Here is a 20,977-nt window from a genome sequence, read left to right as displayed (position 1 = left end):
CCAATTGATAAATGGTCAAAGGATATGAACAGACAATTCTCAGATGAAGAAATTGAAACTATATCCACTCACATGAAAGAGTGTTCCAAATCACTACTGATTAGAGAAATGCAAATTAAGACAACTCTGAGATACCACTACACACCTGTCAGATTGGCTAAGATGACAGGAACAAATAATGATGAATGTTGGAGAGGATGTGGGAAAACTGGGACACTAATACATTGCTGATGGAGTTGTGAAAGAATCCAGCCATTCTGGAGAGCAATTTGGAACTATGCCCAAAAAGTTATCAAACTGTGCATACCCTGTGACCCAGCAGTGCTACTACTGGGATTATATCCCAAAGAAATACTAAAGAGTGGAAAGAGACATATATGTGCCAAAATGTTTGTGGCAGCTCTTTTTGTTGTAGCTAGAAACTGGAAGATGAATGGATGTCCATCAGTTGGAGAATGGTTGGGTAAATTATGTTATATGAAGGTTATGGAATATTATTGCTCTGTAAGAAATGACCAGCAGGAGGAATACAGAGAGGCTTGGAGAGACTTACATCAACTGTTGCTGAGTGAAATGAGCAGAACCAGAAGATCACTGTACACTTCAACAACAATACTGTATGAGGATGTATTCTGATGGAAGTGGAAATCTTCAACATAAAGAAGAGCCAACTCACTTCCAGTTAATCAATGATGGACAGAGGTAGCTACACCCAAAGAAGAAACACTGGGAAATGAATGTAAATTGTTAGCACTAATATCTGTCTGCCCAGGTTACATGTACCTTCGAAATCTAATGCTTATTGTGCAACAAGAAAATGGTATTTACACACATGTATTGTATCTAGGTTATATTGTAACACATGTAAAATGTATGGGATTGCCTGTCATCGGGTGGAGGGAGTAGAGATTGGGGGATAATTTGGAAAAATGAATACAAGGGATAATATTATAAAGAAATATATGATAAAAAATTATTAAAAAAAAAAAAGATGGTATTGTGAGTCTAAGGCATTGTTTCTTCTTAAAATTAGTTCCACTTTAACTCTTGGAGATACTTTTCTCATAGGAGAAAGATCATCAGCCACATGCTTTTGATTCAGAGTAAAGCTGTTCTTTATGCCATGTAGCGAGGCTGTCCATTCTAATCCTCTATAAGGCTCAACTGAATTAATGCTGGGCACTGAAAAGATAAATTCCTTCATATCCTTATCTAGAGAAATAAAATTCCTAATCCTAAAATACCATTCCTCAAGCAATTGAGGAGATGGAGTCCAAGCAGAAGAGCTTCTATTGTCTCCAAGAGACCATTTACTTTTCTTGGATCAATAAATATTCTCCATTCCCCAAACTTAACAAATTTAGGGGAATTCCAAGGACTTAGAGAAGCTTGTAAATGTCCTTGGTTGTCTTTTCTGTCCTGTGTCTAATGAAAGTTGAATTTTTTTCATTTTCCCCACTGATTATTGGAGGACCTTTCCATTGTAAAATAAATAAGTTTTATTGTTTCAAATTTAAATTTCCATTTCCAAGAGGTAGCACTAATTTTAACTACTATAGATCCTTTTATACCTGACACATAGCTATTTGCTGTGATTTTTAACCAATCACCAGTCCAGGTGGCACATCTAATAGCTATATTACTTACATCTGTGTCTACTAACCTTTTCAATGATCTGCCATTCATACAGTTAATGAAAAAAGAACACTTGGCTATGAAAGCTTCAGTCCATGATATCCATGAATTCTTTTGCCTAAAATCAAAGTTTGAATTACTGAATTGTACTTCAGGAATGTGAATCAATAAATCTGATATCACTTTTCCTCCTGGGTCATAGATCACATACTGTCTACCTATTCTAGTGATTAAAACAGCAGTTTTCCAAAGCATTCTAAAAATAAACACTGTTTTATAAGTACTTGGAGGGGGTTGGACAATTAAGCCAACCTGTGGAAGGGAAAAATCCACAAGGTAAGTAAAGGGGAGTTCCAACTCTCCAAGAACTATCCTAGAAGTTTTATTGGTATAAAACTCCACTCTCTCTAACTGCAAGGTCTGCTTAGAAACTAACAGCTGTATTTTTAAAAATTTTCTGAATACTGTAGCCATTACTGTACTCTGGATGCCACAAGTCTTTTTTGGCTCTGTCTATAAAGCCTGCTTCCTTAGCTGTTACTATTTGAATTTGAATCAGCCATTCAGGAGCCCAATCAATTTTTCCTGAGTCAATTATTCCTAATGGCTTGTTTTCTGTATAAATAGTACACATGGGTTTTTCTTGCCCAATCATCTGAGTAAAATTCACCTCACCAAAAGAATGTAATGGAGTGCTTTAGGGATTATGTGATCTCCCTTTAAGATCACAGGTTCCATATATTTTAATATCTTAGTATGTATAATCAAGGGTGCATAGTCTGAAAATCCGATTCTATCTCCTGCCTTAGGTTGTACCTCAACACATGCAGTAGTCCATGGGCTAATGTTAAAACTTTCAACTGCATTCACCAAGTACTGTAAATAATTCTCATCAAAGCTTGATCTTAATCTATTTAGTATGTGTTTGGGGTCCTCAAGGGACCCCCATGTGAGTTTCCCTGAACCACAGTCGTACTTTTCTTCCTGATCTTACAAAATTCTACCACATGGCCTATCTTGCCCCAAGCAAGGTTAAAGAATGGTTGCTTATGGCATTGGGCTTGGAAATGTCCCTTTCTTCCACACTTATCACATTTCTTTCCTTCTGTCTTTTCATAATCCCACAGCATTATATCTTCCCCTTCATCAGCTACCTTCATTAACTCTTCCTGTAAAGCTGTGAGGGGGTGGCTTTTTCTGTGCTCAATGGGAAAAACAATTGGTATTTCCAAAGCAATATCCTGTCTCTTTTCTGGCTCAATATGTAGCCAGAGCTCTAGCTTTCTTTTTTTGTTCTAATTTAACCCTTTCTCTGTCTTCTACCTCAGTTCTTTGCCTGAATTGTTGTACTTCCTGGTCTAATTGTTGAAACATGGCCTTTGCTTTATCTCCTGATTGAAGACCTAATTCCTGCAACTTTTGTTCTATTTGCTTAATCCCTTCACCCCTTCTCTCTATTTGAGCTGTGCTTAAGGGGTGGGGGAGGTGGTTTTCTTAATTATCACCTGGAGGCACATATCCTGATAAACCTTCTAATGAAGGATAAATACTTTTTGGCACTGGGGAACACTGCTGCTTTTCTTAGGGTGTGTTTTCTGTTAAAGAATCACCCTTCTGGTTTGTAATTCATAAGCTTGCTCTTCTTTCACAATTCTACTCTCGGGTCTGGTCACAAATTGACCCATAGTGTATCTCTACATTCTCTTCCTGATGAAGAACTATTATGCCTTCCTGGATATTAATTTTAATAATAATTAATATCTCAAGGCTTAGCATTTTAAATATTGTGCCCCACGTTTGGCGCCATATGAAGGGGTTTTATTACTCTCCCTAACTAATGATAATCTGTCCTTATTCCTAGGCCTATCAGAGAAAATCTGGCAAATATAATATCATCAATCTCACCTCTGTTTTGAGGTCCTCAGAATCCTCCGGCTACTATTTCATAGAAAGTAGTTTGAACACAACAGAGTATCCAAGAGTTTAAATGAACAAATTTAGATTTTATTCCCATAAATCATATCTTCTGCACATACCTTAGTAGCGACCTCCCAGTCCAGTCTCCAGATGGTAAGAGGGGGAAAAAGGGAAGAGAAAAGGGAAGGGCTCTTCATGTGCAGAGCTTAAATAGGGTCAATGAGGTCACAGACACAAGCCAATCAAGGATGAATTCAAAATTAAACTTCCATTTATGCAATAGTGTTCAACAGAGCAATAAACAATAATATTCTGTCATTTTTTTTCTTTTTCTTTCCTTTTGAGCATGGATGACATTTCCCTAGTACCATCAGTCTAGAATGAATTTATTTAGGTACTGTGCAGTATATCTTTGCTTTATTTAATAATAGCTAATATTTGGCTAAGATGACAGCAAAAGATAACAATAAATGTTGGAGGGGATGTGGGAAAACTAGGATACCAAAGCACTGTTGGTGGAATTATAACATAATTCAATTGAGAACCAAGAAAGGCTTGGTTCTCAGTGTTTCAGTGATTCAAAGCAATCACAATAGACTATAGACAGAAAATGCTATCTGCATCCTAAAACAGAACCTAAGGAGACTGAATAAAATCAACACATACTAGGTTCATTTTTTTTTTTTCTAAATCCTGTCATTTTTCCCTTTTGCTCTGATTTTTTTTGTTTGGACAGGTATACATATATTGTACTTAATTTATACTTTAATATATTTAACATGTATTGGTCAACCTGCCATCTGGGGGAGGGGGTAAGGGGAAGTAAGGGAAAAATTGGAACAAAATGTTTGGCAATTGGCAATGCTATAAATTACCCATGCATATATCTGGTAAATAAAAATTATAATTAAACTGAACTAATAATTAAAACAAAAAGAGAAAACAAAGCAGAAATAGAAACAGCAATCCACAAATCACCATTTGAAATATCTGAGAAGTTAAGTCAGAGTGAAGATGATGGAGTGAAGCAAGGAAGCTGCTTGAGCTCTCGCAGTTTCCCTTAAAATTCATATGAAACCAAACCTTTGAACAGAGTCTTGATGAATGAATCCATTCTACAACTCAAGACAGATTGAAAGGATTTCAAAAAAGGGTCAGTGTCACTGAGGTGAAAGGGGCGTTCAGTGTAGTTTATAAGAATCTGATAAATCCAGTGAAAGTGTCTTAAACATATAAGATCAGCAACTAAGACCCTCAGTCCTGGCTCAGTAGTAGAGCAGAATCTGGCTCAGTAGTAGAGCAGAATGATGGAGTAGGCCCCAGTATGAGCTCAGAAGGCATATTCTGGAAAAACAGGCTGTTTTCTGGAAAGAACATTTAAAGATATTCCTGGCTGTGAGCAAAATACCAAACACAAGGGGCCCCTGAGCTCAAAGCTCAGAGTTACACAGGAAACTAGGGACAGTGCCCACCTTTATCCCAGGATCAGAGAATCAACCTTAAAAGTCACAAAAAACAGAAATTCAAAAAGGAAAGGAAAGAAAATGGGCAAGAAACAGAAAATAATTGACCATAGAAAGCTACTATTGTGACAGAGAAGACCAAAACAGCAACATTTTTAATAAATTTATATGTGATGAAATATTGCTTTTTGGATAAAAACAGAAGGAACAGCACCTGTATGACCAAGTGATGTCAAAAAAGAAAAATGTGTATGAGTAGGTGAATAACAATGTGTTTTTGAGTCAAAAAGGATGTGTAAGATTATCTAAAGACCACAGTGTTATAAAACAGCCTGTGGAATTATTAGTTGGAAGTTGATTGTAGACCCAAGAGAAATAGGAGGCAGCTCAGCACTCAGCCCTAGGGCTCGGGATTGTTCTGCAAGAATCATAAAATAGACAATATGGGGCTTGGAATTAATAGTCACTGTGAGACTGAATTCAAATAAGTTGGAGTCAGGAGAAAGAGAAGGAGACATGAGACAATTGAACATTAGAGAAACAAACAATACACTTGAAATACAACTATATTTTTACTAAGAGGTCTAGATTATGGTCTTGTTTTTAAATTCATTTTAATAAACTTGTTTGTTTGTTTTTTTACCCCTTATATAACCCTGAAGTTTGCAGAGCAGCATATCACTTCAACAGCAAATCTGGGAAATGTGCCAAATTTACATTTTTCTATAATTGTGACAAAGATTTCTTCTATGTCAAAATACTACTCTCATGACTGAATCCACTATGGATGAGCTCAAATCTTTGGATTAAAGCCAATGTTAATGTCATTAATAGAACTACAAAGTTGAATGTTTAAATTTCTGAGTTGTAGTATACCACTATTGGACAAAAGCTATCAATCATTTATTAAGTGTTTAGAATGTACCTGATAGATATAAAGAACAAAGCAAAACTCATCCCTATCCTTAAGGAATTTATGTTCTAAAGTGATAATTATATGCATATAAATAGGAATATATGAGATTTGTAAAGACACAAAAGGTTAGGAATATGTGAATTATTAGCATTATTATAAAAAACAGTATTACCTGTTGAATAGTAGTATAAATTGATGCATGGATAAATGGCCTTAGAGTTAAGATTTTTTAAATAAAACTGTGGAGATTGATTCTTTATATCATATACACAAACACATGTAAATCTCTATGTATATGTGTATATATTATGTATATATTGTTTTGCCTTTATAAAGCCTACTTATATTTTTTTGTCTTCATTATAATGCCAAGCCCTACATAGTCCTGGAAACTTCAGAAACAAATACTACATGTCTTAATCCATTCAGTCATAAAATGTGTACCCTAGATTTAAGCTGTAATGATTGTGGAATATGTCCACAAATATTCCACTCACTCAATATATCAATCCATGTTTGAGACCTCTTCATCCAAACTATACTTCATGTTTTATTCATTTGCCAATTGTCTTCTTTCCCGTCATTGCGTATGATTCCCCTCCTACACTTTCGTCCATGTACTTCTTGATCTGTAAACGATATTCAAAACAGTAGTATTATTCCCCATTAGAAAATCAGTGTCAGTGAACTTTCTTCCTTGATTCCATTCCCATGTATATATTGTCTCACCCTAAGGAAATGTAATTACTGAAATTGAGTTGACTCGATTTTTAAAATTCTTTTTAAAAATTTCTATCCTTAGTACTTAGTGCTTTATTTCACATCATCCAAAAAAAAAAAAAAAAAAAAAAAGAGAAAGAAAGATTTTCTTTTTGTCAAGAGGAACTCACATTTACTTAAACACAATACTTTTTCAGGAAAATTACACTTTTTTTTTTTTTAAACGATTTTAGCTTTCAAAAAGAGACAAAAGGATGATGTGGAATTGAACAAAGAGAAAGCAAAGGAAAAGGAAAAACAAGAATATGGTTATTCAATGAATTTTAGAAGTAGTTCTGGGAAAGATGAAGATGCAAAAGACAATCTGTCGTTATCAAAAAGCAACAACTTTGGCATATATTGTAGTGATCTTTTTGCCATTAGATTTTCAGATGACTGAGGTGCTCATGACCCATAATATTCATTGTGCATGTCAAATGTAAAAGTTCATAATATAAAATGAACCTGAATGCCACGGATCTTTATTGCCTTACACACAATACTCCATTTTGTCTTTGTACTCCCAATGTCAGCGCAGTATGATTTATTAATTGATTGTCACTTGGAGCTTTAATTTAAATTTTTTTATTTTTAAAATTACACATAAAATTGTAACTTTTTAAAAATATTAGTTCCAAATCCCTTCCTTTCCCCATCCTCAGCAGTGAGAAAGCAAGCAATTTGACATAAATTATATATGAGTAGTCTAGCAAAACACATTTCATATTATTCATGTTACTAAAGAAAACACACCACTAACAATACCAACAACAAAATTAGAAAAATCCTTCAATATTCATTCAGACTTTTATCATTTCTTTTTTCTGGAGGTAGACATCATTTTTCATCATAAGTCTTTCAGACTCATCTAAGATCATTGCATTACAATGATTGATAAGTCATTCAGTTTATCATCATAGAATATTGTTGTTGCTGTATGTAGTCAGATTCTCGCTTCTCACTGAAGCATCAGGAGAATACTACACAATCTTTTCATCTTCATGTAAATCATTTTAGATTTTTAAAAATTCATCCCGTTCATCATTTCTTATATCACCAATATGGGTTACCACAAATCATATGCCATATTTTTTAGCTATTCCTTAAATGATGGGCATCTTTGTAATTTTCAAATCTTTGCTATCACCTAAAGAGATGCTATAGATTTTTTTTTTTAGCATATTCCATTTCCTTTTTGAAAAATCTCTTTGGGATATTGTTGAGTCACAGAATATGCCTTGGAGGAATAGATACAATTTTCTTTAATAATTGGTTGAAATATGATATTTAGGGAGTTTTTCTCTCTCTCTCTCTCTTTCTCTTTTTTATCCTCTCTCTCTTACTGTTTTTATCTTGGTGTTTAAGTAGTCCAGTCATTCTTAAATTCTCTCTTTTCAATCAATCTTTCAGGTTAATTGCTTTTTCAATAAAATATTTCATATTTTCATCTCTTTTTTCATTCTTTGATTTTATTGTTTCTTGAAATCTCATAAAATCATTAGCTTCCACTTACTTAATTCTAATTTAAAAAATATTTTTTTTCAGTTAATTTTTGTACCTCTTTTTTCATTTGGCCAATTCTGCTTTTTAAGTTTTTCTGTTCAGAGAATTTTTGTAATTCTTTTTCCAAGCTGTTAAATCTTTTTCATGATTTTCTTATATCACTTTGATTTTGTTTCCTAATTTCCTTTCTATCTTATTTGACTTGTAAAATCCTGTAGGAAGTTTTTTAAGGCTCAATACAAATTCAAATATTTCTTTGAGCCTCTGCTTGTAGCAGAGTAAGTTAACTTTCTTGTCTTCTTCTGAGTTTTGTTGTGATCTTCTCTGTCATCATAGCAGCTTTCTTTGACCATATTTTTGTTTGCTTGTTTTTTTTTTTTTTCCTAGCTTGGCTTTTTTGACTTTTACTTTTAACAATTTTTGTTTGTTTGTTTGATTTTTTTTTTTTTTTAACTAAGCTATCAAGTTTCAGTGATTTCCATAAAGTCACACAGCCAATAAATTTCAAGTTCTGAGATGAGATTTCAACTCAGGTTTTCCTGATTTCAGGGCCCATCTTTATTCAATGGGCCATGTAGCTGCTCTTTAACTTTATGCTAAAGTTGGGCCCTATGGGTATTCTTTGAAATTTAAGATTTTACATACTGTTATTTTCAGGGCATGTTGTTATTTTTAAAATTTTGAGTTCCAAATTAGTTTTCCTCCTTTCCCATACTGTTTTAGTGAGAAAACAATCAATTTGATATCAATTATTTAGATATAGTCATGCACATTATATTCCCATATTTTTCATATTGTGAAAGCAAACAGAAAAAAAGAAAAAAGTAAGAATATAAAAATAAAATATACTTCAATCTTCATTCACATTTTTCCCTGGTGATAGATAACATTTTTCATCATAAGTCTATATGTTTTAAGCTCTTCCATATTGATATGACCTAAAGAGAAATGTGGTCACTGATCTCCTGGACTGTGTTCTGGTCTGTGAGTGACCACAAGCAATCATTTCCAGCATGGAACTGTAAACAAAGCCCCATCTCCTCTAACATTCCTTCTTATTATGGAAATCTGACCCAGGATACTATGGACAATGCATCAGAAACAATGGCAACCAGTGGCATTGAAGGGAGTTTTGTAATCTCTTTCTGACCAGTTGTCAAACTCCTTTAGTGGTTGTTGACTAAAAGTGCAATGTTGATTCAGTCACACCTAAAAGGCTACTTTACTCCACTCTCATTCCAGAGATATTTTTTGTCAAGTTTTATTAGGATATTAAATTGTTTTACTACTTCATTTTAGTGATTTTGCTACTCCATAATTCATTTTAAAGCATTAATGTTATTTAGAGAGGAATTTGGGAAAGCTCAGGTGAGACCCTTGTTTTATTCTGTCAATTTGGCTATGTCCCCAGAATATATTATTTTTATAGTTTTGATTATCATTCTTTAGATGTGTATTACAATGTCTGCAACCTTAAACAAAAGCACAAAGAAGCAATGATAAACTCATTTCTATCTCTAACATTACATTTCATTCAGTCAACCACTATAAATCTCAATAAGTTAAAATGTTCAGTAAGATGATATATCTGATACTCCATTTAGAAATTTCATAACACTACATATATCATTGCCATTTTTCTTCAATGCATAAATCTGGTCTTAGGTCATATCTGTGCAATTGCATAGAAAGTAACATAACAGTGCAATTCATTTGGTCTGATATGTCAGAACTTGTTTATATAACTTTTCAAACAATGAATAAATTAATGAACCATAGCAAATGGCCTGACTGATCTCACTGCCACTCATTTACTGTTGCCATGACCTCAGTCTAAGACATAGATAGCTTTTACTCATTGTTCACTAGAATTGCCTAGAATAATTGCAGATAGCTTTCTTTTTAATTCCTTGATTGACTAGTGTTTTTATGATATTACTGCACTAAAGATATTTCTCTATCTACTGGTATATTATATAGTTTGATTGACAGTAATTACTACCATATGCTTCTAATTATCTAATTAATAATTGCTACCATATATACTATGAATTACATAAAACTAGCATTACTTTAGGACTTCCATTCAACAATATTAAAAAAAAAAAAAACTCTGCATGTCATGTGCTTTGAAAAACTATTTTTGAATTTGAATGTTTTTATAGCAGAAGTTCAGCATCAATTAATAATGCAACACTGTTTAGGGTAAGTTATTCAATAGTTAACATAAATGTATATATTTGGTAAAAAATACAAACCATACATATGCATACTTTTTAATATACTTAGACTTTAGGAATAATCAAGTCATTAGTTTAAATTTTGGACTTAAAAGTATTCTTTGTCATATAAGGAACTTCTAAAAGTATCTTTATTATTTATCCATATTTTCAATAACTCATCCAACTGTCCATTCATCTAATATTTATTGAGGTGCCCTAATTAAGAAAAAGATGAACACTGGATCTATCTCATATAAGGCTTATATTAAAAGGTTGGAGATACTAAGTTTTGAAAGGGTTTATGGCTATCTTTCAGCATACTAAAAAAAAAAAAAATTAAGCCATGGCCATGGAAGAAGATATCAAACTTGTTCTAGCTGGTCTCAGGGAGAATGCCATTGAACTGATGAGTGAAAATTATAGATCTAATTTTACTAATAAAGAGTGTGGGGAGAAAGAGAGAGAGAGAGAGAGAGAGAGAGAGAGAGAGAGAGAGAGAGAGAGAGAGAGAGAGAGAGAGAGAGACTTTCTAATAATTTAATTTAGCCAGCTCAAATTGGTTAAATTTGGAGGTTCTTCCTCATTGGTGGTCTGCATGCTAAAGTAGAATGTCCATTTTTCTGTGTTCCTTTCTAAATTTCAGATGATCATTGGCATCTTTTCCAATGAAAGATTTGAGACTTCTGCTAATTTGGGAGCTGAAAGCAAACATTATAATGTAGTTCAATGATCAACACCAAAAAAACGAATTAGGTGCTAGATTTGTGGCACAAAAATGAAGCAATATTTCATTACAGAAAGTTTTGTAGAAGAAGCATGCCTCCCAATTATTTAGAACTGATTTTATGGCATGTCCCTTTTGAATTGTTCTATAATTTTATTTGAATATAACCTCACTATATTTCAAAATTCAATACCACATATTCTTTAGGAATTGCTGACCCTAACCAGAATCTGGATTAACAAGTATACATCAGGTAGCTACTATATAAAAGTCACTTTCTCAATGGAAATAATTTCTTTCAAGAAAACATAATTTTATTTCTCCCAAAAAAGTTAATCAATTCATGTTTTTCATAATGGATTTTTTTCCTACTATACAAACTGATGTTTATTTGTTATCACATAGATTTTGGTAAAATGAGGCAAACAGAATTAAGTGATCTGCCCAGAATCACACAGCTATTAACTATCTTAAATCAGATTTAAATTACTTAATTTCTGACTCCAAACTTGGTTCTCTTTCCACTGCATGACCTAGTTGCCTCATGGTACTATGTCATTACCAGATAATAAATGCCTGTAACTCCCAACTTTCTCCATGATCAACTGTTATGTCTTCTGCTTGGTATTTAGACCTCTGTGCAATCTTATGCCTGCAACCTCTCTGTTTCTCTTACACATAATATTATAATGTATTCTTTTAGTCTTTTGTTCTCATATGTATCATACTCACCTACATATTGTTCTTTTAAGCATGATGACTCACCAGCTCTCTTTGCTTTGGCACTGACTGTATACCATTCTTATATTTCTCTTTCATTCTTCAATTATGACTATTGGAATACAATTCCATGACCACCTTCTGTGTCATGATTCCTCCAGCTGCTAGTAAAATTATTCTCTAAGATTTCTTATATTAATTTTTGTATTTGTTCCATGCACGCACACTTGTATGCATTTTTTTGTATCTTACTTTAAAATTCTAGTTCCTTGAAAAACAAAGACTCTTCCATCTCGAAGTACTTAAGTGACATCAATCAACAAGTTGTGTGTGTATGCACACACATGAATTATATATACATAGATGTAAATGAACATATTTATAAAGACTCACAGCAACCAGCAATATAAATATGTAAACATAAACATATGTGTATAAGAAGATATAATATGTACATATATTCATATATCCATATAATGTAATATGTACATATATTCAATATATATTCATATAGATGTAAACACACCCCACTTAAAATATACTCTCTTAGAACAACTGTATGTATATGTATGTATGCATGTATGTGTATACATATGTGTATTTGCCCAGCCCTGCCAAATTAGAAGTTGAGATTCTTGAGAGGTTTCATTTTTATCCTTGTATCCACATTTCACTTATTAAATATATTTTGAATTTAATTAAAATGTTCTATGTTCTGAACCAAAATTGTGAGTTTTTAAAATTTATTGCTTGTTTTTATTTTCTATTTCTATATAATTTATTTTTTATTTATAAAGCAGATTAAAAGAAAACAGCATCAACACATTAGGAATTGTAAAATCAAACAATGGTATTTGCATTACTCCTTCAGTAATGCTCAAACTTTTAAAATAGGGGTCCAGTTCACTGTCCCTCAGACTATTCAAGGGCCAGACTATAGTAAAAACAAAAACTCACACTCTGTCTCCGCCCCTCAGCCCATTTGCCATAACCTGGCAGGCAGCATAAACATCCTCAGTGGTACATATCTGGACCACTACCGTAGTTTGAGAACTCCTGCCTTTAAACCTTAGAACGGACTTTATACACATTGCTTTATTTGATTGATTGAACAAATATTTATTAAACAATTCTAATATAATAAGATTATTTGGGGGAAGATATAAAGTTTGGGGTACACCCAATCTTCTTGTCTTGGACCAAGATAAAGCATAGAAAGCATAGAAAGTCATTTAATGTATGGGTGAAATAACTGATTTATTGATTCAATCAACCCTCATACTTTAAATGTGGTAGAAGAGTAGTTTTTATATCTTATTTATTTAAAACTTAAATAGAAAATCGAAAAAAGAAAACAAAAAAATGCCCTTGTGCACAAACGTGCATATATGCACATATACACACATATTTGCACAATACAAATAGGCAGGGATATATACACATATACACATATATTTGCACAAATATGCCAATAGACATATATATATAAGTATACACAAATGCATGTATTCACATATATATGCCCCTAAATACTTATGTATATATATATATATATATATATATATATATATGTATTTCATAAATATATATATATATGCATATATACATACTCATTAATGCATATTTACTTATACACATATATCCATATACATTTAAGTAAAGCTATACTATGCTTCTTTGTCCTCTGTTTTTTTTAAAGGGAGATAACATCATCCTTCATAAATCCAAGTCTTTTTTACATTTTTTTAAATCTACCAACTCATCATTTCCTATAGCATAGAAATATGTCAATCTTACATAATCTAGTCATTTTAAATAGTTTAAAACATTATTGATTAATATGACTAACACATAGTTTAATTTTCTTATTTTTTTCTTTTGATTAAATCTATTGTAGCTTCAACTTTGCCTGATATGAGTGATTACTCCCCAACTTTTCCAATAAAATTTACTCTTGAAAATTATTAGTTTGTGCATATTTAGTTTTTCCTATTCCTAATGACATCTCTGCTTTCCTTCTACCCATTACCTCGTCTTGTTATTATTTAACCTACCCTCAAGATACTTCCTTTATTCTTTTCCCTGCCATGCTTTTCCTCTCTTTATCCCATTCCCATTAATCTACATGTTTTTCTATACTCCTCTTATTCTTTTCTCTCCTCCTCTAATTACTTTATTTCTTTACAAATTTTGAATATTATTATATCCATATATGGGGAGTATATAAATATATGATATACTTGTCTACATGTACATACATGTATATGTATGTGTATTCATGTATAGTGTGCATATCTGTGTATATGGTTCCCTTTTTAACCCATTCCTGTTTTGAGTAGGATTCCAGAACTATCACTCTACCTTCCCCATCTAATTCCTGTTTCATTTTGTCTTCCCACACCTTATTCATATGACCTATTTACCCTTTTTAAATTTTGCTACGTTTTGATTTTTGGAATCACATCATGCTTAGCTCTACCCCATTCTTTCTTTTGAACTAACCATTGATGGATGACAGTCTTGGACAAATGGCTTGTATTTCTACATATAAAAAATAAATTGCTTGACTTAGCTCCTTGAAATTCGTCTTTCATGTTTGTCTTATATTCCTCTTGGATCTCATTATGTCAAAAGTTCACACTTTTTTGCAACAAAATCACCAGTCTGACAATTCATTGAATGCTCATTTTAGTCCACTCAGTATTATGTTCAGTTATGTTGGGTATGATATTATTGGTTTCATTTTGTCTGATTCTCATTTTTAAGGAGTCATTTTCTTCCTCAAGATCCTGGATCAGGTTCCCTATTCTAGTTGGTTGACTTTTTTTCCCCACAATTTTCTTTTCTTTTTTTCTTTTTTTTTTTTTTCCCTTGGGCTGTTCTTTTTGTTTAAGTTTTTCCTCCAATTCTCTCATTTAATGTTTAAAATTATTTTTGAATTATTATAATTTTGTGGGAGGGGATAGTGACAATTTAACAGTACTCCTTAGGGTAGGAGAAGCTTTTTTTTTTTTTTTTCTTCAGCATCATTTTGTGAAGATAAACCGTGGACTTCTCATTCACAGAAAGTAACTTCCTATGGTTATTTCTCCTTTTGCTTGCTCATTTAAGAAAATAATTTATTGCTTGTGCAATCACTTTTAGTCCTGTGGAATGGGAGGATAATACCTCTGGCCTATAATTAATATCAAGTATTCCACACTTCTATAAATGCCCACAGTTAACAGAATTCCTGTCCCATTGCTTCAGTACCTTTGTGCTGTTTCCTTCTTGCCTATGGCTTCATCTAGGCAACATACCTGATCCCCTTATGAGCAAAGATTTCCTCAATCTTCCTAGACTCTGATGCCTAACTTTCCACACTGTCTAGGAAGTGAAAATTCCTATGACAATGACCTAGCCTACCTCCTAAACTAGGTAGCCATAGGGTTTGCTACTTGCTATTTCAATGGAACTAATTTGAATGTTTACACTATATGTGGTCAAAATCTCCATTTTCTCTATCTTTGGATATCCTCCAATTATACTAGGAGGAATACTGCTTTGTTCCAACTCTTGCTTGTTTTTAATCTCTCTATGTTCATCCTATGACATTATTTTGTCTAGTTTTTGAGGAAAATGCGGAGAGCTCGAAAATTTCTTACCTACTCTGCTATCTTCCCAGAATTCTCACTAGCATTTTCTTTAAATATAAGTAATTGTGCTCACAATTTGATCTTTGGTGTGGAAAGATGTGATCACATTTTTGTAGGAGGCTGAGCATCTGGTAGTCATCATAATTTTTTTTTTTTTAATTTGCTTAGGACCCAAATAAGTGGCTGATTAGAAGCTTGAATGTTTATGACAAGCTTGGCCATTTGCTTGCTTCCTTTTAAATTAAATTGTTATTGTGCCAAGGGTTTATTTTGAATATCCCTTTAGCAGTCAATATTATATAGAGTGGCTCTAGGAGAAAAAAAAAAGTTCTGAGAGATCAATTATACATATAGATTATAAATTACTTAAATAATGCATGGGTTAATTTGACCCGGCCTGCGGGTCTCGAACTAGGGACGGCTGAAGTCACACATCAGTCTGTAAGCCGGAGGCTGGGGAAGGCGTTTGCCTGGGAATGGGCTGAAAAGAAAGAAAGAATGGAAACTACTCTGTGTAGTGACAGAATAGCTCGTTTATTGAGGCAAAGCAAAGGGTTTTTATATGTTGTGGAGCGAATGCCACGTAGCAAAGTAAATTTCCATAGAACAAAAGATATAACATTTGTTGACCATATATCAGAAAGTCAAGGCAATATGTGACGATTTGCGGTTGGAACATTCGTCATGTTTTTGACAGTTAATGCTTGGGTCAGAAAAACCTTGGGGCAGGGAGTTCTCACACATCCAGGACATTCCTTTGGGGCCAAGACTTTTGTCTAATCTTAAAAGGGTTTGCAGATGTCTGGGTGAAGGGCCTTGGCATGTCCCCCTTTTTTCATTTGTAAGGTGACAGGCCTGTCTTAGGCTATGTGACCTGCCTCCGGTTGTGGGGAGTGAGCGTTCGATCTATATCAATAGCATGCCACCAAATGCTGTCTTTGGTCATCGGGGTCAATCACACCAACTCAGGGATACGTTATACCAGATTCTATCTTAAGTGGGTGGGAAACAGACCTCTCGAGGTTGCCCGTCATGGCAATTGCGTGGTCTTACTGCCATGGTTCTGGAAATAATAAGTCAAACCTCAAATCATCCACCACCCGGGGTCACACTAATCCCGTCATGGGCTCAGTCACAGCTTACATAAGAAATGGGGTAGGACATGATTGAGACCAAGTCTTGGAAAGACACCAGGGAAAAATGGGGGGAGGTGTCAGTAATAGATATTTTATCTAATAGTGAGGCTTCAATACTGCTATCAAGATTTTACATGCACAGTTCATCAGTTGCTTTTCAATGTCTGTCTCAGCTTGTTCTCTGCATTCAGTTGGGAAGTCCACACCCTCGGAGTCCACCAGTCCTTTAATTCTGGTATGTTGAGTCCACTCTCTTTCCTGTGTAGCACTGCTGTATCTGGATCTGGATCAGTCCTTTCCAGCTCAGGGTCAGCTTGTCCTCCTTCCATGTCTGAACCAGGACCCCATCTCCAAGCTAGAACTCATGCACTGTTGAAATCCTAAGGGAGGAGTCTGAGCAATAAGCCTGTTTAGTTGCAAAGTTTTCAGATGTTACAGTAAAGACATAACATATTTCCTTAAAAACAAATCCTTGGTTTCAAATATTGGATACAAGGAAGAATTTTGAATCCCTTTTGGATAAGGGTGACCATACAATAATTCATAAGGTGACAATTCCACATCTCTTCAGGGGTTTTGTTTTAATTCTTAATAAGGCAAGGGGAAGGCACTTGGTCCAGGGCAATTGTGTCTCTAATGCCAATTCAGTCAGTTGTTGTTTAATTTCCTTATCCACCCTTTCCACTTTACATGATGAGGGAGGATGCTATAGCTTGGGCCACAGATTGGAGGATCTTTAGCTGTGAAACAGGTGCTTTGGCCTAAATCTGCCTGCTCCACCATCTCCTCTGTACTTACAGATTCCTCTTCTCCAGGCTGCTTTGCTTCCTCATCTGCAAAGCAGTTTCTCCTTATCTCAAATGAATTTCCTCTTTGGTGCCCCTGCACATGAATCACTGCAGCATTCTTAGGTAACATAAGATTAGTCAAAATTTCAGTGACCAATGCCCTGTGTGCCAATCCCTTTCCTTTACTGTTTACCATTCCCCTTTCCTCCCATATTTCCCAAATATATGAACAATTCCCCAAGCATATTTTGAATCAGTCCTTCAAGCAATTTTAGGGCTTGATTTATTGCATATAATTCACAAATTTTGAGCTGACCATTCTTTTGGCAAGAATCCAGCTTGAACCAGAGTCAAATTTTCCCATTAACAATAGCATAACCATTTTTCCTTTTCCCATTAACTATTTGTGAAGAACCATCTATGAACTATTCAGTGTCCTTCAACAAAGGGACTTCCTACAAATCTTCCCTAACCTTAGTTTGGTAATCAATCATATTTGGACAATCATGTTCAAGGGACACATGTTTCCCAGGGGAAGCAGATAAGAACATGGCTGGATTAAAGTTATGATCTGGTGAGAGTGCCAAATCATCTCTTTCCAATAGTATTGCTTCATATTTTAAAATCCTTGAATCAATTAGCCACCTCCTGGCCTCTTTGATTCAGAATTGATTGAACCTGGTGCAGGACATTCACTATTAAACTATTCCCAAAGGTTAATTTCTGACTTTTCTTGTACCAAAAGTGCTGTGGCTGATAACACTCCTAAAGCCACATTGTTTACTGTATTTATATTTTACCTCATGTTTCACAAATTGAAATTTGTTTTAAGAAATTCTCAATCCCTGTGCTCCTAAATAATTTAACAAACTGATAGTGACTTGGACAAGGCCACTCTTTTTCTTCCTGTCACAAAAAGATCATCTACATTTTATAAGACTTTTAACAATAAGAAATTTATCCCAGAATGTTCACACAATTCTTATATACCCAAGTAGATGTTTTATAAGTTGAACATTGTACCAATTATTTTGTTTTTAAAATACCCAATACACAGAAAAATCCCAAATTACATATTGCCATAACAAAAACATTTTCAAAAGGACAAAGGCAAGAACTATTATACTTGGAGTCCCTGTAAATAATTGGCATCAATACAATTAATTAAAACTTCTATTTTCACATAAAGGAATCTGAAAAATTCTTAAAAACATCAATTAAACATTTTTTTTTTATATAAATAACCCTTTCAGACTATATATCACATTTCTGATCATATTCTTTGAACACAAAAACCATTATGTATTTTAGAAACAAATGTTCACTCAATTAACATCTTGTAAGAGTGGCTTGACCCTTTATCAGTTTGCTTTCTTCAACCAAAAACAGCTGCAGCTTCCTACTGTTGCTCTCCCCCTGTAAAAACACATCCTGACTCACAGTCATCTCTCCGTGACTCCCCTTTCCAACTAGTTCCTTCTTTTCCCCACTGATTTCTTCTTGAAATCTTTTGCTCCCACTAATCAATCCTTCTTAAATCACCTTCATTCTCCTGTCCCATCTCTCTGTCTTTCTCTTCCCAATGCCTACTTGCTCAAACTTTCTCTGACATACTTTAAACACTTCCAAACCAATAACTCTTCTGACTAGATGCTTCATTTTTCTCTCTTCCCAATGCCTACTTGCTCAAACTTTCTCTGACATACTTTAAACACTTCCAAACCAATAACTCTTCTGACTAGATGCTTCATTTAAACTATTAATTAATTTTGCAAATCAATCTCTCTTGTCCCTTTTCTTTAATCACCTTTTTTTTTTTTTAAACTTTAAACTTTAAGATTCATAACCCATAATGATAACAAATTACCCAATGTTTCAGAAGCAAACCAAATAGTTTTTCTTTTTTTTTTTTTTTTTTTTTCTCTGCCTGAGTGCTTCAAGGCCACTAGTAGAAGCTTCTCAGGCGGTATGGTATTAAGCAGATAAGATTGTAATGCTGTTACTCCCCTTTAGCAGGCTTTGAAAATCTGCTTTTCAGAGAAAACTTTCCCACCAGTTTAAAATAGTCAAGTTTTTTCTTTTGTTTTACTTACAAATTGGTACAACAGGTTAAAAAGTTTAAAATCACAAACACTTTTATATTAAGTAACATTAAAATAATCAATTCCCAAATTTCTTAATCATTGTTTTTAAAACTTAACAAAGCTCTTAAATCACTAAAACAAACTAGAGGCTTTTCCTAGGACTCACGCTGCCAGAGAGAAGTTTGTTTCACCTTGAACATTCTTCCCTCCCAGAATCCAAACAGAGCTTCTCTAAACTTCCAAGCCCATTTTAATGCATTATCTGCCTTCACAGGGAATGCCTAGATATTCCATGATTTAAGACCACTCTGAAAGAATTACTATTCTGAATGAATTCCAATTTCCACAATTCAGACTGTTATTTTTCTAAGCCTGTAACACAGAGGCTGAATTCTTATCTCTTATGAGCTTGCTAACTTTTAACACAGAACAGAAGCAATGCAAAGCAGACAAACATACACAGACAGACACAGAGCTCTATTTTTCTTAACTTTTAAGCCTCTTTTTTAAGATCTTTCCTTTTAACCTTAATTCCTCGTTCCCTAAAACTCTCTTTAAGATCTTTAACGAAAATCTGTTCTTTAGAAAGGTGGGAGCCCATGATTTCGACGGATTGGTTCACTTACACTGTATGTGAAGATTCTCTTCGGGGTCCTTAGACGGGGGCCTGGCCAGGCGGTTCATCTCTCCTTCTCTTCGTCAATCCGTCGGGCTGATATGGATCTTCAGGTCCCTGTTCGGGCGCCAATTTGACCCGGCCTGCGGGTCTCGAACTAGGGACGGCTGAAGTCACACATCAGTCTGTAAGCCGGAGGCTGGGGAAGGCGTTTGCCTGGGAATGGGCTGAAAAGAAAGAAAGAATGGAAACTACTCTGTGTAGTGACAGAATAGCTCGTTTATTGAGGCAAAGCAAAGGATTTTTATATGTTGTGGAGTGAATGCCACGTAGCAAAGTAAATTTCCATAGAACAAAAGATATAACATTTGTTGACCATATATCAGAAAGTCAAGGCAATATGTGACGATTTGCGGTTGGAACATTCGTCATGTTTTTGACAGTTAATGCTTGGGTCAGAAAAACCTTGGGGCAGGGAGTTCTCACACATCCAGGACATTCCTTTGGGGCCAAGACTTTTGTCTAATCTTAAAAGGGTTTGCAGATGTCTGGGTGAAGGGCCTTGGCAGGTTAAGATACTTCAACAACTGATATATTTGGAAAAGTGCTGTCTCTGCTAGTGACTTATTGACAGGAACATGAATGGTAAAATTTTTCTTGAGTCTTAGATTCTACACTAAAAAACAAAGATTGTTAGATAACTTCTTATATTTATCCCTTTAATTATTGAGATTTTCTGTTTTGAAAAAATTTTGAGTTTTTATGATCTTAGATAATTTTAATTATAATTTGATATTTCAAATTGGTATTTGAATTAAAATATTATTCATTATGTAATGAATATTTTCTGAGTGAGATT

The 20,977-nt window shown here is 34.1% G+C and overlaps 1 long non-coding RNA gene across 1 annotated transcript; it reads right to left on the bottom strand.

Annotated features, from left to right (window-relative positions):
- Nucleotides 1–16,009: 16,009 nt before the first annotated feature.
- On the bottom strand, nucleotides 16,010–20,680 carry LOC141566255 (uncharacterized). Its single transcript, XR_012489260.1, has 2 exons — nucleotides 20,129–20,680; nucleotides 16,010–17,010 (listed from the first exon to the last, which is right to left on the bottom strand). It is a non-coding gene; the product is annotated as an uncharacterized LOC141566255 (long non-coding RNA).
- Nucleotides 20,681–20,977: the final 297 nt, after the last annotated feature.

The sequence above is a fragment of the Sminthopsis crassicaudata genome, chromosome 4 (assembly GCF_048593235.1).
Source record: "Sminthopsis crassicaudata isolate SCR6 chromosome 4, ASM4859323v1, whole genome shotgun sequence".
Lineage (NCBI taxonomy): Eukaryota > Metazoa > Chordata > Mammalia > Dasyuromorphia > Dasyuridae > Sminthopsis > Sminthopsis crassicaudata.
Note: the sequence above shows the minus strand (reverse complement) of the source record. Positions and strands in the feature narration are given on the sequence as shown.